This window comes from Protopterus annectens, chromosome 12.part0 (genome assembly GCF_019279795.1).
Source record: "Protopterus annectens isolate FY-2018-M chromosome 12.part0, PAN1.0, whole genome shotgun sequence".
In the NCBI taxonomy this organism is placed as follows: Eukaryota; Metazoa; Chordata; order Ceratodontiformes; family Protopteridae; genus Protopterus; species Protopterus annectens.
In genome coordinates, this window is record NC_056746.1 from 908,025,736 (window position 1) to 908,051,377 (window position 25,642).

Genomic DNA, 25,642 nt, shown 5'->3' on the forward strand with positions numbered 1-25,642 from the left:
TGCATTTTGCCTACTGGGCCTCATTTCTCCAGTTCTGCCTACAATGTAAGATGGAATCAACTTGATCGCTTTTTGGGTGTGTATTGCACCATGGATTGTGTAGCTCTTGGTGTGGCAGCTTCAGGTTTTTTTGCTTAACTGGAATGCATTTTGCAGTGGTCTTGTCAAGATGTAGTGCTACCTAGCGAATGTTGAAAAGAAAATGTAATTAAAGTGAAGACGAGTATAAAAATATTAGAGGGAAGAAAGAGGAGGTGGGTGTGTGGGTTAAGAATAAGTCTGACAGTAAATGTAAAGGTCGATAATAGGTAAGTTGATGGTAAAAAGGGAATGTGAGAAAGAGGTAGTGAGATAAGAAAAAGTGGTATTTTTCCGTTATTGGGCCAACAGTCTCAACACGATCGTTCAGCTGTAATCCACTTCCTTTATACAGCTGTTAACCAGATTTGGGTGTAAAAAATTGTTCTTTTAATAATATGTGTAAAAAAACTAAAGTATCTTTAGACATCTGGTTAACAGATATGTTAAGGAAGTAATTACAACTGAACGATCACGTTGAAATGGTTGACCCGATAAATTACACAGGCGAAAATAAAAAAAAAAGTTAGAAAACAGCATCTACAAAAATATCTCTCCAAACCTCCAGGTTGTATGATAATGAATCACTGATCAGTGACTTGAGAGGTAGTTTTCCGGATTGCTATGTACATGTTTTTTTTTTTCATGAACTGCTTAGAAAACCCAACATTTGCGATTGGGCTTAGGCTTTTAATGAAATGTTTCCTAACTTTGTAAAATAGAGTATACATGGATTTATATACAACAGTTGTTTCCGTTATCAATGAATTCTTTTTAAAGCAGTAGATGACGCTTTAAAAAAAAAAATGTGTACTAGCACAAGCAGCTGTTTCCAGGATGACGATCATATCTTTTCAGCTATCTTTATGGCTCAATAACTGTATGTGCACACTATGTGTTTTTGTACATTTCTATTTTGTGTGGCTTCACATTCTCAACAATTTCTTTTTTTTTAACTAGTCGTTTAACGGGCAAACAATGTAAATGTGGTTGAGCTGTGAATACAGTGTCTACATTTGGAGCTGTCTAACCACATTTAAACTGTTGCCCCAATAACGAAAAAGTACCGAAAAAGGAAGGAAGGAGGAGTGTGTGGAACACTGGAAATAATGGAATATGACATTGAGCTATATAGAGAGTTACGATGGTTATATAATAGTATATACTTGAAAAGGTGAAGCATTACTATAACAACTAATAACATTGCAACAAGGTAATGCAGAAGAGCCAGGTTCCAAGGAATCACAGTTGAAAATATATAACTTAAATGTGGTTAAAGTTATATATTTTTCAACTGTGATTCCTTGGAACCTGGCTCTTCTGCGTTACCTGGTTACATAATAGTAACAGGATGGCTAAAAGGAAATGTAAAGAAATAGAAAAGTGTTCAGAAAAAGAATAGGTAGTACGAAGGAGTACAGAAGAATAAAGTATGTCAGGGAAGAAGGAAAGTGCTATGATTAAGGAGACAAAATAAGGAAAGTTAGAGAAAAAGAAATGTTTGATTAGTTATAGGGGGGGAGTGATTAGCGAACTAAGTCATCATGATTGAATATAATTGCCAGACAGGCAGAGCTGGTATTAGAAGATGGAGACATAGGCAAGGGAGGGTGGGTGGAAGTTATTCAGGGCTTATCATGGAGTAGAGAAAGAGGAGCACAACAAAGTTCTTCAGGTAAAACTTTAGTTGTGTTCTGAAGGAGTGGAGTTTTTCCAGTTGTCTGAAAATTGAGACCCATAATTTGGATATGTAGGTAGAATACAAGGAATTGTGTGAGCTAGTTAGACACTTCCATCCAGTTTATCTGTTTGAGGGCTGTGCAGTGATGCAATTAGTTTGGTTTATTAATTGCAAATGTTGCAATCTTGTTGTAACATTACTCTAGCTTAGGTAGCAGGGTGGCTTGCAAGTTTGTGAAAATGAGGAATTCAGAGAGAAGACCTGGGAGCAAGTATGCAGGGACTGTAGTTTTCATAGCATTGTCAGACAGGAAAAGCTTGACCCTGTACAGCAGTACCAGTTTGTGGTAATTTTGATGGCAGTCTGAAAGTGTAGGTTGTATTGTAGATTTTCATCTGTGATGATTCCCATTAATTTTGTGTGGGTGACTACTTCAGTCTTAGTATTACTGGCTGATGTAATGGTAAAGTTTTCTGTTTTAAATTTATCACTCAGGCTTGAACAATATTGTTATTTTTTTAGAGATTAAGTAGCAGCTGGGACTTGCCCAACAAGTTTCTGTTGAAATGAAGGATTATTGAGTCTTGCTTAGCATTCATGCATGGTAGGGGCAGAGCAGAACAGACAGCATAATGAACTAAAGAAGCCTCCCCGGCAGCAATGGAAAAGTCATTATTAATATTTTAAGTAAAATTAGGTGAAGTACAGATCCATGAATAACCCCAGTACTGACTGGTTAAAAAGAGGAGTAGGAACTATGCCATTTCACTCATTAATCTCTACTGGAAAGATAACTATGGAACCATAATAGAGAGCCCTAGCTTTGTGAGTTTATGCAGCCGTTTTTGATTCGGAAATGGTATTGAATGCTTTGGATAGATCTAGGAATAGAGTTGAGACTAAATTACCCTTGTATCTGGGGTGGTTGATGGTGCTGAGGAAGCTAAGTAGTGTAATGTTTGTGTTGTGATTTAGAGGACATCTGTCCTGTGTTGGACACTAGTTTGTTATTTAAGACATGTTGAAGGACTTGTGTATGTACACATTTTTCAAGAATTTTGGAGATTGGTGGAAGGATGGTAATAGGATGGTGCAGAGATAGTGTTGTCGCCTCACAGCAAGAGGTTCTCTGGTTTGATTCTCGGCTCAAGTGCCTTCTGTGCAGAGTCTGCATATCCTCCCTGCATTCATGTGGGTTTTCTCTGGGTGCTCCGGTTTCTTCCCACATTTCAAAGACATGCATCTGGAGTGTTTCTCCCCGGGCCTCCGCTGAAAATTGGCTTTGTTCCAAATCAGACTTTCCCGATAAACAAATGTTAGATAAATAAATAGGTCTGTTCAGTGGAATGTCATCTTTTGTCAAAGGCAAGATGTAGGATTGTTTCTTGATATGTGGGACATGGGCTTCCTGAGCACATCTCCTTTTTATGACTGAGAAGGGGTAAGCAAGTTTGATGTGCTGATAGTGTAGTTAGCTTTAGTTTAAGCAGATGTATTTTAATTGCTGAGGTTGAGACAGGTTTAAGAGGAAATGAGTTGTTTGGATTTTGTAGTAAAGGTAGTGGTTGAGGAGGAATGTTGGTGTGATTATCCTTGCCTAGGTTAGTCATAGACTATGTGCTGTTCTTCAAATTATAGATGTCTATAGTTCTTTAGGGTGTTTCTAGATAGCTACATAGTTAGTTATATAGTTATTAGGATTGTAACTTGCATAATATTTCATTGCTTCTAACTTCTTGGAGAGAGAGTGTGTGTGTACGTGCCTGTGTGCACGTGAGATAGATATTACTGCTTGTATGACGATGGTATTGAATGTGGAGGCTATTCTTTAATTAGTATCTGTTGGGGATGGATTGAAGTTGGATGCCATTTCTGGCTTTTGACATGTGTTTTTTTTCTAGGTGGGGCTGTTTCATCGAGTATTCCTAAGAAAGTTGGATTAAACACTTGGCAGTTTGAAAGTGCAGGTCAAAAGTTTCGATTTTCGTCTACGAGGGTGATGAAAGTGTGTATGCTGAAATGTAATGGGTTTCATACTAAGTTAAAGTGATGGGATTTTGGGGAGAAGGTTTGCAGCCTGATTGCAAAGGTTGGTTGGTGATCATTAAAAGCATTTGATAGGATGCCAGTTTCAAATATAATGTTTGGGTGGGAGGTTAGGATCCAGCCTAGAGTAGAGGAAATATTAGGTGTTTATATATCTGGCCGGTAAGTTAATGTATTGAGCAAAGGTGAAGAGATTAATTGAAGGAGATGAGCAGTCACAGACTGTAGACTGACAGTTAATGTTTAGGACAACTAGAATGAGGACTGTATGAGGGATGTGAGATGATGTCCGAGACAGTATGTCTTTCTTGGTGGATATGTTATTGTCAGGTAGAATATATTGCGCTATGAAGCAGATGTTGTAAATAAAGAGTTAAAAAGGCTAAGAGTATCTCATCATTGTTGAACCAGAGTTTGTGGATAGTTTTAGGTTATTGCTTTAGATGATTGCAGTTCTACCAGCTTTTTTAGTTGTCCTGTCTGTTCTCTGTATGTGGTAGCTTGGTAGAATAATGTGCTCATCTTTTATTTTTAACCAAGTATCACAGTATGAATAGGTCAGGTGAGGTGGAGGGATATATAGGAGTGAAAGTCATGAAACAGGGTGGATATGCTCCTGATATTCATACTGAATATCTTGAGTCTCAAGTCTTAACTACTTCAGCATATAGCATGTACCTAGAAAGAGATTATTCGAAATGTAGAATTTTTCTTGTACTGTATGTTTAGCTTTGCTTTTCTAGTTTCTTATTGGGGGGGGGGGGCTTCAGAACTCACAAGTCAGTGATGTCTTCATTAGTGCACAGATGGCAGCCTTTTATGGCTGCCATCATGCACGTGCAATTGCTTCATACACAGGAAGACAAATTTGAGAACTTTCTAGAATGAACCAATGAAGTTTAGGTTCTTCAGCAGAACTGATTCAGTATGTTCTGTCTAGTTGCACTGGAGGAATCTACTACTAGACATTAACTGCTAGCCACCCAACAGCCCACTAGATAAGTTAAACTTGTTGAACAATGCACCAACAAAAACTGTGGGTGATGTCAATTTAGATAGCATTTTTTATGCAGGGGAAGCCCCCTGCACCACCACGTGGCCTGTTGTCATCTGCCTTTCGCTTGCCTACATTTATCCATCCCATTCCCATCCTACCTATCTTTTCCCACCCCATCTTTCTACTGGCCTCCTGTTACTTAATCTGTATTCTCACTTTTTATCTTTTTTTCACCTTGCTAGCTAGCCTGCTACCATCTTTTGCTCCCATATTCCCCCATGAAGATCCTCCGTTCTTTCACAGAACCTATATCCTTTGCTACTTCTAAGTTGCCTGAGCCAAACCCTTGCCTCTTATGCTGAACGTATTACCCAGTTGTGTCATCCTCTTCTTGCCGAGCCTGTAGAGTTCCTTTTGTGCTGTTTTGTTTTTGGATCCCTCACTTTTCCCTTTTTCATTAATTTGTTTTTAGTTGTACAGATGTAATTTTCAGCCCTTAGCTTGGCCTTTCTGCCCACCTCAGTTGTACCACAAAGTGAGCTGCTAAGCAGATTTCACACACATGGCACATCTTTCTGCATGTTAGTTCTGCTCACTGTTCACATGTACAGCATCATATAATGTGATTTACAGCTTGGTATAGTTCAAGTTTAACTACACAGTCTTGATTAAGTTACATACTAATTATAGCTCTGTTGTATTCCACTGTATATATCATGGGGAGTCTGCCATTTATTCAAAATCCCCTTACATTCACTAGATTTGCGTGGCATCATCTGCTGTTGGACTTTTTCAAGTAACATTGTGACTGCTTTTAAGAATGGGAATCGGAGGGCTTAAGAAGGGAACTCCCCCTATCTTATTAGGCTGTTGGAGTCTGAATATGATAAATTATATTGCACAGCATTACATAATATGGGATACTGTCATTTCTGGAAAAGCATAAGGAAGCACCTTAGAAGGTTGCTAGACATCACACAGACTGTGGAAGAGTGTCATGACAAGTAGAATGAGCTAGGGCAATGCCACTCCTGGGACCTTCTGGAGGTAAGGGCTTGTATCACAGTGAGGACCTCAGAATCTATGGGTAGGCTCTTGTGTTATATTTGATGTTGTGTACCCTAATTCAAAATACCAAGGTAGAATGTTAGTGTGTTCACTGCAAAATGATGCTTCATCTTAGTAATGACAGTACTGGATGTTAGATTAGGAAGTAGGGCAATCTCAAACCAATTGGAATAAGAGTCTGCTAATACAAAGTAATGTTGACCATTCCACTCAAAAAATGTCAGTGGCTACTGTCGACCAAGGTAGTTCAGGGAACTACTTCAACTAAATCAGATTCTTCTACTGATGTGGCTTTGTACTATTACATACAGAACAAGATGAAAGTACTCTCTGTCTTGAGACATAGAAGGCCAAAATACTAGTCCTCTCACCCTCCTTTTAGTAGAATTGGTTCCTGGGGGGCCACAATGCAAGGTAGCAATATACTCTGGTTGCAAGGACTTTGAAACAATTACTTTTGGACCTTTCATGATACCATTGTCAGCCAAAATCTCATCTCTGTAAGGAAAATAAGGTTGCACTTCTTGAGGTAAACTAGATTGCTTTGATGGCCATCTTTGATTGATAAAGTGGTTGAGCTTTTGTAAAACCGGATCTGAGGCTGTATTATTTCTAAGCTCATCAAGACATGTGGAAGAAAAGTTTCTCACTTCCATGACTTCAAAATTAAGTTGCTCATTCTCATGCTGTTCAATGGTATTTCTGGGTGATCTGGGTAATATATCAGCAAGATAAAGAAGTTTGCCTTTTGTGTAGACTACATTAAAATTGTACCTGAACTTGAACTTCTGTGGATTCAGCTTAAGATTCATGTCACATGCTCTTTCCAGATCTTTCTTGAGATTTCTGTCATGCTACACTTCATCATGACCTCCTACTAAAAGGTCATCTACTATAATAGCACAAGGATACCCAGAGAAAATTTACTCCATTGCACGCTGAAAGACTTCACTGGCAGAATTTATCCCAAATGGCATTCTCAAAAATCTGCATCTGCCAAAAGGAGTACTGAAGTAGTTAGCAACAAGGATTTCTTGTCAAGCAAAATGTGCCTAAATTAACTTTTTGCAAAAAACAGTGGCATTTGGCATCAGAGTTGCAACTTATTCGACTGTACACATTGGGTGATGAGGTCTTTTTCAGTGCTTTGTTCAAATCTCATGGAACAATACATATTCTGATATCATCTGAGCTTTTCTTATGAGCTAACACCATAAAAGATGCCCACTCAGTTGGCTCATCAACTAGACAAATTACACCTTGACAATATGGCGTTCGAACATGTAAATGTTCGACAATGTAATATAGACCCATGTATGAGGTGGTATGGACAAGTTTTTGAGTGTGTGTGTGTGTGTGTGTGTGTGTGTGTGTGTGTGTGTGTGTGTGTGTGTGTGTGTGTGTTTGTGTCTCTGCATGAACACGATCAAATACTGATCTAGCACTAAGTCCTGGCATCTAGGACAAGTGTGATCCATGCATGGCAAAGTAGTCAGTTCTTCGCCTCTGACCATGAGAACAATCTCTGTCAGGAGTTTCACTGCTAGTTCCATAGCCCTGGCTAGAAGTCTGGGTGCTACCTGAATGTGAGTGATGTTTGTGGATGAGATCTCATCACGACTACATCCAGGACTACAAACATGTGACTTAGCATGTTTGGGTGTGAACAGCACAATCACTGACAGAGTAGTGGAAGTAATACCACTACAGGAGTGGGATTCTGCTTGCCCACATCGGCTGATACCAGACGATGTAGAGACAATTAAGGAATGTGTATGCCCACCCTCCCCCAACAGATATTCTATTATAGATACTGCCAATCCAGTGTGTTATTCATCCTGTCCAAGGAGAAAACCACATGGTCCAGGTAGTCTCACACGTCAATGCACAAAGTTTAGTACTTACACTGTGTCTTCCAAGGCCCTGGTGGAATATGCTTGTGCCTCTGTGATGGCCCTGCACCTACATCATGTGGCAGTTACTGACACAACAACATCATTAGGAGGGTGGGAAGCAGGCATCCTCTAAGCACTTCTTTCAAGCCGCCTGTATGGCACTCTGTCCTCATGGTAGCTACAGGGAAAATCAACTCATTCTGCAACTGGAGAAACCACACTACCCTGATCAACTGTGTTAACCTCAACCTGTCCTATGTCTGAGGTCTCTGTGTCATGGGTATGCCTAGACATACTGACTGTATCTGAAATATGTGAAAGGGATGTTGGATACACAACCTCAGTGTCACACTGACCCCCTGCACCCATACACTATGCCTCTTCATTGCCATCATCATCATCATAATCAGAGGCTACCAATACTCTTGATATCAAGTGGTAGGAGTTCCACAGTACCACTGGCAAGGTCACCTGTGATAAGTAATCAACACAACTAAGAAAGAAATGGAATATAAACTGATCAAACTTAAGTTATGTAAAATGTATATTAAAAAATAATATATGTTGATGTAATGAAAAATACTTTCATGTATACATACATCTACCTTATCTACTAAAATAAGAATATGAAATTGGTGCTTACTATGTGCAGTTGGTCATGCAAACTGAAAACTAGATTTGCCTACATATAAGAAAGGGAGATGAAACATGGCTGATAAGCATCACAATGCAAATAAGAGAAGAAACAGAAAATCCCCTTGACAGTTGCAGAATAAGAAGCATCTCATACAAAAGTGTGCTGTCCAGTTTACTTTCCCCTCTCTTTCTTAGTATCAGTTCTATCCCACCCTTCTCACACACTTTCTCTCGCTCTTTTCATATTATATGTATATATATATATATATATATATATATATATATATATATATATATATATATACACATATACATACACACACACACACACACACACACACACATATATATATATATATATATATATATATATATATATATATATATATATATATATATAGATAGATAGATATATACTGACACTGAGAATTATGTAATTATATTGCATACCTGGAAGTTCTGCAGTTTATGCACTTGGGTTGTCCTCCCCTTCAGCCCAGTCAACCATTGTGTGAACCCTGTGCTAAGTTGTCCGTATCTCTGACAATGGACATGGAACTTTTCTATTTCAGTCAGTGGTAGTTCAGCAGCAGGACCACTCCCCCACCCCCCATAGTCATACATTTCCAGGCAATTTCAGCTATCCTATGTCCCACCTGTGTGAACATGTCACTGGCCCATTGTCTTATTTTTGGATAGATAGTGCCTGCCCTCCTACCACATTGAAGTTGTTGACCATCTCTTCCTAGATATGGTGAAAGAAAGACTTGTCACCTCTGTCTCTCTAAGATGACAGTTGATGACATAATGACAGATGATTACTTCATTCTTTGCATCACTGTATGGTGGTCTATTGGGTGCAGATGTCTTGGTTGTCATAGCCATGTATAAGAGGAAACATAAAAGGGAAAAAAGTAAGCCAAAAACTGATAAAAAAGTACATATGAATGTATCCATCAATCATTCTCAAAATAACTGAAAACGTAAGGCTCCATATGACTACGCACAAGTTAATACAGACCCCCCCAAAAAAAGAAAGGGAATAAAAACAATGCTAAATGTATGTCAGAAGGACAATAGCTGTTTAACTCTGTTGTACATTGCAGCATTAACAAAAATAATTTCAAGTAAAAACAGATAAAATGTTAACTTTTTCTGACCTTGCTAATAAGTAATACATCACTCTTCTGCCGTAATTGTTCAACTTCCCAGATGTTTCCCTAAATGTCAGGTAACATTCTTTCTTTAGTAACATTTTAATGGACAATAAATAATTGATATACATGGCTATGCCAACAGAAAGGGAGGAAAATGTAGACAGTAAACCAATGGGTGTATTGTGAAATGCAGTCCATCAGTAATGTTAAAATGAAGCATTTTGTGAAAAACAACAACATATCTGTGCACTAAGTTATTTTACAAACAAGTTTTGAAAGCAAATATCAGTATTGAGATTTCTAGATCAAAACAGACTTCCTACTATAATACAAGTTCCTTACCTACACAGTTACCTTTCTATAGTGCAGATTCAGACTTCTAGCACTATGAATGTGCAACTGAGGTGTGACCTTAGCATTCATGAATTCCACAATCTGCATAAAGTGCAGGACATGTAAATATGGTGTAAGGACCTACACATTTGTGTGCACATGCCTTAACACTGCTCAGTGCTCATCCTTACAGTGACATCTGCTAAGGGCTTGCAAGTGTGAATGATCAGTCTGACTGCAGGAACAATCAGGTTTCACAATCAGTTCTATTTTTGGTGTACACTTACTGAGGGTGTGTTAGGGAGAACAGACTGAAAAGAAAGACTTGAGTACATTAACTGACTTAGGAGAGCAACATTCTTAACTTTTGAATGGATTGTTTATGACCACACATTGTGCCTCTGAGTAAAATTTGTCTCCAATTCTAAGGAAGTACATTACACATTGATATCAAAAGCAATGCAAATAACATAGCAGTCTTGTAAGAAAACCATAGATAAGGAAATGATGCTCAGAAAATAAAGAGAAGAAAGGAGCTGATGTGTTTCCAATGGTTGTTTTATATTATGTGAGGAAGAATTAGCTTAACTGTTGCCAATATCCCATTTTGCCATACATCTAAAGCCAAATTACCAAGGATGACTTTCAGAACTCGGCTCTGTTGTACTTGTAAGGTGAACTGACACAATGGCATATCTTGAGTATGTGTAATCTACTCTTCTCTTCCTAGTATATGTCTGTGTCAAACAGTGATAATAATGTCAAGTGTATGTTATTAATGCCCTGGTGTGACAGTTCATATCCATAGATGGTGCTGTTTCTGTGAATGTACTGATGTTTAAGGAGCATACATTAATGTTGCAAGACAACAGATGTGGGAAACATCACAAATGTATATTTAACTACTTGATTCATAAAGTTTCTTTTATTTACATTTTTTCTCTTAATCCTTGGCATTTGGTATTGCATGCTATTGACTGGCAGCAGTACCTAATGATGAGCAACAATTCACTTCCTGTGGAAAATTGACAAATCTAATTTGGAATGCCATCAATAGCGCAGTTGAGACTGGTGCCAGTGTGCCTTCATCAGCACTTTGGACAGTATTGAGTGAATAAATTCCACCAGTCAGCTAATTATTGCTGTGGCACAAGGTGTAAGTGAAGTGAGATTAGAGAAAGAGAGGCCACATAATGCAGGTTGAAAATCTAGTCTAAGGATTTTTTATGACTGGATTCAGTATAAATATTGACACACAATGTTGTATATGTAATGAGCTGTCTCTGATAAATGATCAAAATTTTACTTGTACTCCATTTGAATTGATATTACAAAGGTGCTGTGGTTGTAAAATCACATCTTTTCATTATTAATAACAATAAGTGCAATGGATATTGTGACATATGACATTTTGTATAGTGTGCAAAAACAAAAGCAGTAAGATAAGTAATGTGGACATATATGTCTTATATTCTGGAGAACTTATATCTCACAAGTATTCATCATGACAGTTACATGATTTATTGTAAATTTTGATGTCATTAGTAATTGCATCTACTTCGGCAAGAATGACCTCCTGCCATTCTTTGTGTGTCCACTTTCAAAATAATTTCCATTACATGAAATCTTGATGATGTATAAGCTAAATGCTAATTGTGATGTGGCAGACAGATGTGAAAATGACAATGTGTCATGATAATGCTATAATTGCTGTGCTTCTTGCTACATATATCTATTGTGTGTTGGTCTGCAATACAAGGTAATTTTTTTTGTAATTCCTTTTGCATTTGCACTCCACTCAGTGTGCAAACTCAGTTCACTGCCAAAGGGAAAAGGTAAGAAATTTAATTTGGGCTGCCTTCTGTATTGCAAATGAGCCTGGCACCAGTATGTGGCCATCAGCACTCTGTATAGTACTTAGTGAAGAAATGCACCTGCAAAGTAACGTTCCCCATGGTGTAAGGTGCAAGTGTAGTGAGCTTAGATAGAGGACAGCTGATGCAGGGGTTGAATCCAGTTTATAGATAATTTACAGGGCGGGGGTGAATAAATATTACATACATTGTATGTCCTTGTGTTTAAAACTCAGCTATTGTCAGTATTGCTAACAACATTTCAGCTGTTGTGTCCCCTTCCCCATTACTTGGCATTACTTAAAGACCTGACGTGTGCCAGAAATTAAAGTTCTGATGCAGCAAGGAGATGTGAGAGGAATTAATGTGTCACTAATGGATTTCTTGCTCTTGTCATTGCTAAATATCGTCTTTGTTTTTAATTTTCCTTTCAGTTGTTTTCATTTTTTTTTATAATGACTTTTTCGTTTCTCTGCCATTTGGCAGCATCCTAACATGGTTCATGGCTGGAGGAAAAAAGTGAAAAATGTACTTTATGCTGCCTTCTGTCCTTAGCATTTGCATAGAGATTGGCATTGTGCACCAGTGCTGAGTGAAGGTGAATGGTGTTCTCCAGTTACTTTCATGCCAATGTGCTTAAATCTGTTACTCTCTGGGAACACAGAGTAAAGGCAACACTTTGAAACAGTTACTCTAACAGTTCTTAGGCTGCTGAATGTAATGAACTAGAAGCTCCTATGAGATCTTTTGAGATAATTCCCCTGTCTGTAGACTGCCTTTTTGCATAGTATTAAGGATTCGATTACATGTGTATGTCAAATTATTATTTCATGTCATTTTATATTCCTATCACATATTTAACTCCAAACGTCTGTATTTATCTCCACTTACAATATGTCATTAACATAGTATTCAAATAGTGCAGAAAGAACACATTTGCAAAACATTCCGTCCTCAACAGGGACACTTCAGTGAACCACCCTTATTCTTCTTATGTGTTAATATAGCAATAACTGAAGTGTGTGTGGTATATTGAAGATTTACCCACGGTTGATGTGGTTTAATCATGAGGATTTCGCCCTTGTGATTAAACAAAGCCAATCGTGGGTAAATCTTCAATATGCCACACCCACTTTGGTTATTACTGTTATATAATGACATTATTTAAGAAAAAAATTACTTACTTTTCTTGAATAATGTCTTTGTATAATGGTGCCATGGTGTTCTTCCACATTGTTTCCTGATTCTGCTGCTTTGTTGATGTACTGTGGATGCGTATGGGATTTCTGTTCCTATATTTATGCAGTACATCAGTGCTTTGGAAAGCAAGCAATGGAGGTAGGAAGACCTCCAATGCTGTATGTATGTATTTATTTATGTATATATGTATTTATTTTATTTATTTATTTTATTTTTTTATTTAGGAGGGAGAAAAGAAAGCTGTAACCTACAGACAGTTGAGAGGTACGAGTGATGCGGAAAATACAGGGACAATCTGATAGGTTTCTTTAGTTTTGCAGAACGTACCTGATTTTTATTTTGTATTTTCTCTGCTCTTGTAAGTGCATCTAAACTATCTGGCAGTTACAGCTTTTTTTCTTTAAGAAATGTGGACTAAATAAAGGAGGGATGGGTAATGTTGCTGTTTTGCATTGTCTGAAGAAAAGAAAGTCTGAAATAGAAATGCTTGTCATTACTTAGTGACTTCATTTCTCAGTAATTTGTCGGAAAATCACAAATTTTATGAGGAATGAAGTCACTAATGACAGGTATTTCAGTTTCAGACTTTCTTTCCTTCAGACTAATGTGTGTCTATACATACCAATAAAAGTCTGGCTGCTCACTGATACTTTAGCGGCTGGACTTTTACTGTTTCTATATTCTCAATTTACAACGGGCTTGCTGGTTGGGCTGACTAGTCAGCATGCTCATTTTTGAATGGTAATGACCAGTCATTGCATAATGTTGGTTTTGCTCTCCTACCCCTTCTTGCTCCCTATAGCAAGCACTTTATTGTACAGAGCATGACAGATTATTAATGAAAAAGCACTTAAGAGTAATACACTATAAAGATTCTACATGTCCCATAAAAACTATTGGTATTTCTCTCTCCATCTCCATCTATCTCTCTCTCTCTTCACCCCTTCTGCTTCAGTAAATTGTCACTGTCCCTGTGAGTTACACGATTTAGAAAGTACAGTTGTGTACACTTACCATAAATGTAGATGTTCGAGTGTATTCACTTCTGCAGTCATCACACTTGGGTTATTTGCCTGCAGGTAGCCCTCAGTCAGCCCGAATACCAGAGTCTTAGTATTTCTGCATTGGATGCTGTTGCTTCTTCCATGACGTCAGGTCGTCAGGGGTATAAAAACAGGCAGCTGACACCATTACATCAGTTTTTCTTGCCCCAAATGTCAGGAGCCCAAATAAGGAGCTAGTACATGGTGTGGAAACCACCACCAGTAAAAAGTAAATACCAATACCATTAGGAATATTTGCAGATGACTGCACTCACATTGCTAAAGTGGTTCAGATTGAGACTCCCTATGCTGTGGAATAAAATCCCGTCCATGTGAGGCTTCAAGAGAAATCTAGACCTGTGGATGGGAAACCTATGAACCTATGAACCTATGAATAACCATAGAGAGGAGAGATAGAAAGACAGAAAAAAACAGGGGGCTGGAGGAAGGGAAACCAGGACTGTAACAGTGAATACACTCGAGCATCTACATTTATGGTAACTGTACACAACTGTACTATGTTCTTTGTGTTTCACTGTTGAAGTCATCACACTTGGGTTGATTCCCAAAGCTGAGGAAGGGTGGAGGCAGTCAAGAAGAGTTAGGGCTGGCTAGTAGGCCCTGCAAGACTGCTGTAGCAAATCCTGCCCTGGATTTGGAAAAGATAGGTAAGCGGTAATGCTTGGTGAAGGTGTGTACAGAACTCCAGGTTGCAGCTTCCAGAATGTCCCTGGTAGGGACTCCCCTGAGAAATGCTGTAGAGGTGGAAGTAGCCCTAGTGGAATGTGTTCTGATCTCCTGTGGGGTAGGTTTTCCATGGTGCTTGTAGCAGAAATGGATGCAGTGTGCTATCCATTTGGAAATAGTTTGTTTAGAAATGGCATTGCCCTCTGCCCTGTTGCAAAGCTGACTAGTAGCTGGTCAGATTTTCTGAAAGGCTTAGTCCTATCAAGGTAGAACCTGAGCTGTCTGTGCACATCCAAAGAGAGCAGGATCCTTTTCCCTTTATTGTGAGGGTTAGGGAAGAAGGTTGGCAAATGGATGGATTGGTTTAGGGCTACACTGGACACCACCTTAGGCATAAAGGACGGGCTAGTCCAGAGGGAAACCCTGTCAGCATGGAAGATAATAAAGGGTTCCACAGCCATTAGTGCCTGTAGCTCAGACACTCTTCTAGCTGAAGCAATGGCTAGAAGCAAGGCTGTTTTCCAAGAGAGGAATTTTAACACTGCTGAAGCAGCAGGTTCAAAAAGCGTGAGCTTTTCCAGTACAAAGTTAAGGTCCCAAGTAGGGGCGGGTGCTGTCCTTGGGGGCCTTAAGTTGTTAGCCCCTCTCAGGAACTGTTTGATGAGAGGGTGAGAAAATAGAGGTGGTTCAGTGTTGTAATGAGCCAAAATGGCAGAGGCATGAATCTTAATGGAGGAGAAGGATTGGCCTCTGTGGAGTAGCTCTGCTAGGTAATCCAGGATTAGAGGTAAGGAGGGCACAGCTGTGTCCTTTCCTTTAGACTGAATCCAAGAACAATATCTTTTCCACTTTTCCGCATAGGATTTCCTAGTACTTGGCCTTCTGGCTTCAAGAATGATGTCCAGCACCTGTTTACTTAGGGTTGCTGGTGGAGCATTCAAGGAATAAGCCAGGCTGCAAGATTTAGGGTTTGTAATTGTGCATGCAAAATCTGTCCCTCCTGCTGTGACAGCAGGGTAGGGGTCTGGTATAGGTGCCAGGGTGGCATCTTTGTCAGGCTGCACAGGAATGGGTACCAGTGCTGGCGTGGCCAGTCCAGGGCAATCAGAATTGTCCTTGGCCTGTCTTATTTTATCTTAAGTAGTACTCTTGAGAGAAGGGGCAGAGGAGCAAAGGCATAGATCGAGAGGTTTTCCCATTGAAAGGATAGGGCATCCACTTTCCAGGCCCTGCCGTGAGGGTTCCTGGTGCATAATTTGATTAACTGGTGGTTGTGGGGGGAGGCAAAGAGATCCACCTCTGGGGTCCCCCACGTCTGGATCAGGGAGTTGAAGGTGCTGGGCTCCAATTTCCACTCATGTGGGTCTAGGAGATTTCTGCTTAAGTCGTCTGCCAGTGAATTTTGTTTGCCTGGCAGGAATTGAGCTTGTAGATGGACTTGGTTGTCCAAAGCTGTGCTCCACAGAGTCATGGCTAACCTGCAGAGTGGGTAAGAATGGGTTCCCCCTGCTTGTTTATGTACCACATAACTGTGGTGTTGTCTGTTTTTATCAGCAGTTGTCCTGGAAGTATTAGGTATTTGAAAGCTGTCAGAGCATTCTGTACAGCTAGCATCTCCTTTTGGTTGATGTGCAGGAGAATTTGGCTTGGGCTCCAATGTCCCTGTATGCATTTGCCAGCCATGTGGGCCCCCCATGCATAGTCTGATGCGTCTGTGGTCAGGGTTTGGGGGGTGTGGGGTAGAGTAAAATGCAGTTCCTTGTTGTGGTTGCATACTTCTGCCCACCAAAGGAACTCTGCCCTCAGGCAAGGTATGATAGGAATGACTGTTTCCGGGTCCTGAGAATGATGGCACCAAAGACTTTTTAAGTACCATTGAAGTTTCCTCATATGCAGTCTTGCATATGGAATTAGCAGAATACATGAGGTCATGAACCCTAGGACTTGCAGTATTTTTCTTGCAGTTAGCTGGGTTCTGGTGACCATTTGCTTGAAGTAGTCTGTCAGATACACTTGTTTTTCTGAAGTGAGAAATGCCATCTGGGAAGTTGTGCCCAAGCTTGCTCCCAGGAATACAATCTTTTGACTGGGCACCAGTTGTGATTTCTTTTCATTGATGGTGTACCCCAAAGAAGTGAGAAGACTTTTTACAAATGCCAGGTGCTGAAGCAGCAATTCCTGGCTGTCCACCTGAATCAGGCAGTCATCCAAATATGGGTAAATTTGGATATTTCTCTGCCTGCAGTATGCAATGGCTGGAGCCAGGCATTTTGTGAATACCCTGAGTTCAGTAGATAAGCCAAAGGGAAGTGCAGAGAACTAATAATGCATAGATCCTGTTCTGAAACATAGATATTTCCTGCATGATTCCCTGATGGGGATGTGCAGATAAGCTTCTTTTAAGTCTAGGGTGACTAACCACACATCCTTGGCTAGCATAGGGAGAAGCTGTTACAGGGTAAGCATTATGAATTTTGGTACCACCAGGAAGGTGTTGAGAATTGAAAGATCCCGAATTGGGCACCAAAAGCCCTCTTTCCTGGGTACCAGGAATAGTCTGGAGTAGAAACCCTGACTCCTTTGTTCTACTGGAACTGGCTGAATAGCTCTGATGTTGAGCAGGGAAAGAACTTGGTTTTGAGCCTCTGCCCACTGGTTTGGAGGAAGGTCTGGAAACCTGCTTGGAGTTGGCAGTGAATGGAAATAAAATTTGTACCCCTGGGATATAATGTTGAGGACCTATCGGTCCTGAGTGATGGACATCTAGTTTTTTGCATGAAGGGCAAGTTTTCCTCCTAGGGGCACAAGCAATTGGGCAGGGCTGGGAGGCAGAGTTGAGAAGTTATTGTGAACGTTTTCCATAGGGAGGTGGCTTATCACTCCCTGTTTTAGGGGTGGGAGCACTCCATTGCTTAGATCTCTGCATACCCTGAGACTGTTGTCTGTTTCCCCTGGGTCTTATTTGGGAAGGCCTGGAGGGGCTGGAAAGGACCAGTGTTTTGAAGGGCAATGCCTACTGAATCGAGGTGGTTGCACTTGTAAGAATTCTTTAACAGTTTGCATAGATTTAGCTTTTTCTTCCATCTTTATAAGAACTTCTGCTTTGGTGCCAATCAAAACATCCTTATTTAAAGGAGCATCTAGTAATTTAGATCTGACATGCTCTGGCAAGGTCTGCTCCTTCAGCCAAGCATGTCTTCTCAGTACATAGCCAGTGACTGCAGCCCTGCAAGATGCTTCTAGGGCATCAATACCGCACTGCAAAGTATGCCGACTAACTTGGTTTGCAGAATGCATAAGCTCTTGCAAATCTTTTTTTTCTGCACAATCTGGAAATATTACCATTTTTTGTTTAATGGGATCCATAATATGTTGCTGGTACTTCAGCATGTGAAACTGGCAATTCAAAGCCCTGATAGCAAGAGTTCCAGAGGTATATACATTCTTACCCCATCTGTTTAAAGCTCTGGAATCCCTGTCCGAAGGGGTAGGATTTTTGGCTGCAGTAGCCTTAATACTTTTAGGCCCCTGGGAAATGATCTCTGGATCAGCAGTAGGATTCTTGAAAAGAAACTTGTGGGAATCAAGTACTTGGTAGTACCTGTCCGGTTTCCTAGGGGCTGGAGGTAAGGTGTCTGGAGTAAGACTGGATTCCAAGAAAACATCATCCACAACATCTAGGACAGGGGGAATAGCTAAAGGCCTGTGCTGAGGTAGCTCTAAAAATTCTCTGAGTCTCTTTTTGGACTGAGGATAGTCTTGGCATTCCCAATGGAAATGCTCTCAAAGTATGCAAGGTTTCACCAAAAGAGAGATCCTCTGGAGAGGAGCAGATGGAATGGATTCCTCTGCATCTGAATCCTCATAGGCTGATAAGGGCGTGTCCTGATAATCAGAAAGGTCAGAGTCAATGCTTAAACTTTCTTTACAAATGAAAGTTTCAGCATTACCAACGACTCCCACTTACCTAACATTCAACAATTCAAGCACTCAAAGCATTCATTTGACCAATTCTGACCCCAAAAAATCCTTCAGCCAAGGGAAAATTTGACTAAATAAACGGAATCCACTGGCATATATGATGCATGATGTGAGGCAGCGTTACCTACCACTGTTGAAATCAGTGCTTTTACACATTACAACTTTTTAAGATGGTATTCTTTCAGCACTTGTAGAAACAAGTTAAATGGATGAACTGTGATTTGTATTTAGATAATATCCCCCATTAAAGGAGCCTCTCGGTCAGTGTTGAAGTAATGTCACTCACACATGTGCTGCATGTTGCAAATGGCTAATTAACAGTGATTGTCTATCTGGTCTTCAGTGAGCAAGAAGGATTTACTGGACTTACTAAAAGGTCTCCCATGACATGCAAAGTGTAACGGAGCCTCTGGGCCAGTAGCCTAATATCGTCCTATGAGCCTATGAACAGTCATATAAACTCCTTTATTATGTGTGCCAAGGCAATGTCAGAACATCTGGTACTGAGATAACTTGTTTCCTGTATTTATTTTTAAATTTTAAAACCATGATTAATACTGCCCTTTTATTAGCCTTTGGGCAAGGAACATTTGCATCTGGTCTTTGAAAGTTAATTTGCACAATGACTATGAAAATCAGATTTGAATTATGTTAAAAAAGTTTTTTTTTTCTTAACTAAAAAATGTGTGGCATTGCATTCACAATAGCTGCAAAAATAGCTTATGAGGAAACAAGTAGAACAAGGTGGTACTGAAAAATGACCATAAGCCCTGTTACATTCCTCACAGAATCTTAAGTAATCCTGTAACACAAACAAGAGCGAACAAAAGCAAACATCTGAGAGTGATTTGGTTTGCTTTGACTGGATGTCAAGAGAAAACGCTGGATGAGTGAAAGGACAGGGAGAGGTCACAGTAAATGGAAGAGTACACACTAAAACTGTGGGGGTGGGTGTTGTGATTCAAGAGTCATTCATTGTACTTGTCTTCCATTGGAATTCACAGATCTGCTGGTGAGTTAGATCTTCAGTTGACGTGCAAGAAATCTGTAAACAAGCAAGTAAGAAATGGAAAGAGTGAGCTGTAACTGAAGTAAAGCAGAGGAAAAGATCAGGGGAGTGGTGTGAACCTGAATGCATTACTTGCAAAGCTACTATATTTAAAGCAAACAAGTATGAGCAGTTCCTGCACAGCAGAGAAAACATACTGTCAGCTTCATCAGAAAGGAATCTGTGGCTGGTTTAAGTTATTCAAAGGTGACGAGACAGGATTACATACACCAACAGAATACTGCTGTACACAGCAAGGATGTGTCCTAGAAGGAAATAGCATATGGCAATGTTATTATAATGTTACTGATAAATCACAATATGGTTTATACTGCATTATTTTAGAAGTCTCACTTTATCATTTTATCCTAGAAGCCATTTGCACAAGGTGGAGGCAACCACAGGAGATTTAACAGAAAAGCCTGAAAGGCATATGAAGAGTGACTAGCAGACCAAAGTATGGATTTAGCTGAGATGCCAAAAACAACTGAGCAGTTAAAGGCCTAAAGCTTTTTGCTAGGATTTGTATTAATCTGACAATCATTTTCCACTGCTTGACCAAGCAAAGTTAATTTACCTATAACTGTTATTGAACAGTAGTATATCAAACCATGACTACACATTACTTGACCAATCCAACACATTGCATATCATTTCAGCATCACAATTATTACTTTAGTGAAACACAGACATCAGATGGATTAAATGGTTGCAACCAGTGCTTACTGCCAATTAACCCTAACTGATTGGAGCCAGTTATTCGAAGATGTGCTCAAGGCAGTAATTTTAAGGAGGACATTTTTTTGCCTCGTAACTGTGCCCTAAACACTTCAGAGCAACAGGTAGCACTGTTGATAATCAGCCTTTCTATTTTGTCTTACCCATAGCATAATAATTTCACTTAATTCCTCTGGGCCATCTTACATTCTGCCAAGCAGCAGCTGTTGAGCTGGGTATACCCCTGGCAGCAACCCCTTGGTGCTGTCTGGTCTGTGTGAGGCCCAGCTAAACAGTCCTGAGACCTCCCCTCCCCCCATACCTTGGCCTCACTTACTTACCTTTCTTGTCTTCTGCCACAGAAAGGAGGATTGTTCCTTCTGGAATTAAAAAAGACTGAGTTGCTTTGTTCCAGACCTTTTCACTACCTATCCCAGGCAGTTAACTCACCTCTCTCCAACAATTTTGACATATCTTGACCCTACCTGGCCACTCCTCCTTGACGCCTATGTCCAAGCTGACCTGCCTTGGACAAATGGCAGCTTGCTGCGATCTGGTTACCCATTCATCGTCTTTTTTTTTTTTTTTTGTGGAAGGGGAGTTTTTCAATAAAGTATTGCTGAGGGAGGGTGAGGCATAGTAAAAAGTTAAAGGGAGAAAGAGCATCCACGATATAGTGGAAGCACTGTCTCACATAAACATACGTCAATATTGTAGATAGGAAGGAATCACTTGATCAGCTCACTTTGTACATATCCCTGCCACCTTTTGATTGTGTTCATTAATTTCCTGATACCATTACATTTTTTTTAAATTTTAAATATCCACTATTTATATATTACTAACTTATGCATTACTTTATCAGTGTTTCCTGCAGTCCTAACTTGAATCTGCCCCTTTGTGTTCTGTTGGACTGTTTTTGTTTTATGTAAGATGTCCAAGATTCAGGCATCTAAAATACCTTAATAAAATATATAAATAAGTACTTGTTTTATTCAGTCCATGGTCAGAGGTAGCTAGCCTTGCCCAGCATTTTACCATCACAAAGAATGATGCCACTATACCAGCCAAAGATTAGCGACCTCAACAACTGGCTTAGCTCCTGCTCTGATTCAAAGAAGGTCCAAAATATACATCATCCTAGAAGGAGATGGCAGACAGTCCTAACTGCTATGCCAGAGATGGCCTGTTCCCAAGGCTTTCGTATATTGGCTAAAACTTATAAGTGTTTTGAATTTGTCCATTTCTATCTGAACTTCCAGAGCTGGAACGAAAGTGCTAACTAGATGCAAATAGTTTATTAAAATAAGTATTATTATTTGGTACAGTTTTTTTTTGTTTGTTTTTTTATGGTTATTCTATATAGCAACTGAGGAAGTTCTTCAGAAATCTTTTTTATTATATATTGGCTAAAACTCTGTCCATCCCATATTGCATTTTTAGGTAATTCTCAAAGCTTCCAACACAACAAAATATAATCTGGATAACATAAAGGTATTACTGCTCAATGCTAGGAGCCTTAACAAGCAGTCTTTACCATGTATACATTGAAATGTACATAATTCCAGAGACCTGGCTCAAGACCATTGAGACCAGTCCATTAGTGCAAGGTTTCAACGCGGGGCACAAGTTCAAGCCTCCACACTAGACAATGGCATTACATGTGGCAATGTCTCCATATTTATGAAAAAGTACTTCACCTCCAAACTAGTTAAACAAGATAACAATCTGGAGCTCATCCACATTCAGCTTACCATTAACAAAACTCCTTATTTCATCATGGCTAACTATAGGTCCCTCCCAATGTCCCCCCCCCATCCTTAACTCTTCCTTAACTAATATAGAGCCTCTATGCATTAATTTAGGTACCATTCTCCTAGGGGACTTGAACTAACCCTTCATTAACTGGTGGAAGTATAAATTCTCAAACTTGTATGCCCAGAGATTTCTGGACTCCATTTCAGACTCTCTGGACCAGTTAGTCTGCACCCCAACCAACGGGGATAAAATCCTGGTCTTGGTCCTCACCACCAGAAATCAGTCACATGTGTCACCTAAAGACTGAAACCAGAAGTATCTTCCAATATCTTAGTATTCAGAGATTATGCCAAGACTAATTTACTGAAACGGAGTGAACACCTGACTAATTTCAGAATCCCCTTCCTACTCAATGAATGCCACAGCTTATGTGGAATCCTTTACTGCCAAATTCTATGCTGATGTGAATAGCTGCATAGACCCATCTGTCCCCCTTCAAAGTAACCATAATGCCAAATTCAAAAATAAACCTCAACTATAGAAAGGCTCTATAATGAAAGAAAAAAGAAACTAATTCCACGTAAAAGTAAATGTAACTCTCAAGACGCAAAATAGCTTTTGCTAAACCTAACAGGGAGCTCAGGACTCTGATCAAATCAACCAGAGCCAGCTATGAAGTAAAAGCTGCCACCTAGGCAAAGGACAAAAAGAAAGCCTTCTTTAACTTTGGTAGAAACCATAGAAATGATGCCCAGCACTCTGCAGAGCTAATAGTAAATTATATCACATACTCAGACCCAGAACACATAGCCACTCTCCTAGTGGATACATTTAGCTCTAATTTCATCCCCTTCTACCTTCCAAAAGCTCATACTCATATCTACAACCCCCTCAAATCTCCCATGAACAAGTCCTCAAGGTACTGTCTGAGGCCAGGAACACTGCTTCTATGGGCCAGATAACATGCCAGGCTGCTTACTGGCCAGCCTGAAATAGGACCTGTCATACCCCCTACTGAGGCTTTTCAATGTCAGCCTCCAAACATGATTTGCCAGATGAATGGAATGTCATCTGCCTTTAACAAATCCAAACTGGTTTGGGCTGAGAGTTTGTATGTCACCTAAGTCCCTATTAATTCCATAGTGGTTCTTTCCATTGCCTTACAGATGAGATTGGTCAGGCTTATGGGTCTATAATTTCCTGGGTCCATTGATGCCCCACCTTTGTGCAAGGGGATGAAAGTCCATTTGACTACATTGAAAAGGTTACTGAAGCACTTGATGAGGGCAAATCAGTACACACTGCATACGTAGCCATCACAAAGGTGTTCAGCACCATCCCACACTGGTATCAGAGATAAACTATTCCAGCTAGATGTCAATCCCTATATAATTTGTTGAATAGCAAATTGGCAAACATACAGAACCCTGGAAATTAGGGTGGGCTGTTCTACCTCCTCCTCCAAAAGACATGTCACTAGAGGTGTACCCCAGGGTTCAGTCTGTAGATCAGACTGTATGATATATCTTGAAAAAACATTCCAGTCAGTGGGCATGTGCATATAAATACAGAGCACGTGCAAGCAAGAGTGCCATTTTGAGTGAGCAGCCAGAGTGAAAGCATGCAAGTGTGTAGTAGTCAGATAGTTCATTTAAGTTTGATGTTCGTGCCATCCATTCTGATGTGTTTGTATGCAATAAACTACTTAAACGAACACCTGAGCCGCTTTCTCTTATTCATATGTATAAGATGAGCGACATGGTGTCAGAATGGGATCCAGAGTTTACAGCCATGAGGCAACCGGTTAGAAATGGAGGAATATACAGAAGTGGAACATCCCTACTGCTCAAACAACTCACAAACAGGTCAGAAACAAATTCCAGGTACTAAAACTCACTTAAATGATTTCATTCGCTACGAATATAAAACAAAGCAGTCAGAATTCTCAAAACGAATTTCCTATTAAATGAAATGTCCAAACCTGCGACATATTGATAAAAATATTCAAAATAATTATGAAAACGTTTGAAACAATATCCAAATCTCATAAAATGTATAAAAGAAAGGAAGTGACTGCATTTTTTGGTATGTACTACTTTTTTGCATTAACTAAAGCTTTTCAAAATATCCGAAGTGTGCAAAGTTTTGTCAAGTGTGTGTAGTACTACAGTGCAGTTATTTTGCAAAGTACAGTCATTTCAAAGAATATTTTGCAAACCACAGTTACTTCAAAGAATATTTTCCAAAGTACAGTCTTTCAAAGAGTTTATTGTGCATTTGAATATTATTACAAGTACCTGGTGTATGTGCGCATGTTCGTACATAATTACACGGGGTCAAGATTGTAATATGTTTTACTATATTTTGTGAGCGTGGCAGAATGATTTTGCAGATCTGCACTACTTGTGTTTGATAACAGAACAGTTGTCACGAAAGGAGATACTGCTATCTGGAATTCTGTAAATAATTATGCCATTTGTGAATATCAACATGATTTATATAAGATGCTTGTGTTACAACTGTATTAGTAATGTATGCCATGTGTATATCAAAGTGGTCTGTATAGACGCATGTTAGAAAGGTATTTTATAAAGTGGTTGTGCTTAAAATGTAACCAGTGTGCCCTGCTGGAAGAGAACAGAAATGTACACACACTGTTGTAAGTGTTTAAATGTATATATGTTAACAGTGGAAACTGGAATACAAGAGATTAATTTTAGAAAAATAGCTGAAATTAAAATTTTTATAGGCTAGGCCAGAGACACAATGTCTGTACTAGGAAGCTTTCTGTATTGTCTTCAGAGTGAACTAATTACTACCTCTAAATGTATGAAGGGATGCAATCGTTTTATGACTTCCAGCATCTGTCAAAGATCTGATTTCTGTGTATTTTCACAAGTAGATGCTAAATACTGTCAGATTCCAGCAGTGGAGGTTTTACATGGGATAGTCAGATGACAAAAAATGATGTCATTCTGCAAGCTAGCCCAGCAGTAATATTTCAACTATTAATTTCAAAACGTCTCTTATAGAGAGACTGGGTATATACAAAAGAGTATTTGATGCCTTGAAACAGAAAATAGCCAATCCACCAACTCTCCGGTACTATGATGTTTACAAACCAGTAACACGTTTCTGTGATGCTTCCAAATTTGGTCTAGGTACAGTTATTCTTCAAGAGGGTAGATCAGTAGCCTATGAATTGAGAACTCTTACCCAAACCGAGATGCAATATGCCCAGATTGAGAGCTTTTGGCAATTTTTTGCATGCTCAAAGTTCCATGATTATATTAATGGTCGACCTATCCAGATTGAAACTGATAACCAACCTTTAGTCACCATTTTGAGAAAGCTAATGTAAACAGCTCCTGCCAGATTGCAACGCATGTTGCTCAAATTGCAAAAGTACAATTTTAATCTTGTTTACATAAAAGGCAAACTTCTTTATCTTGCTGATACTTTAT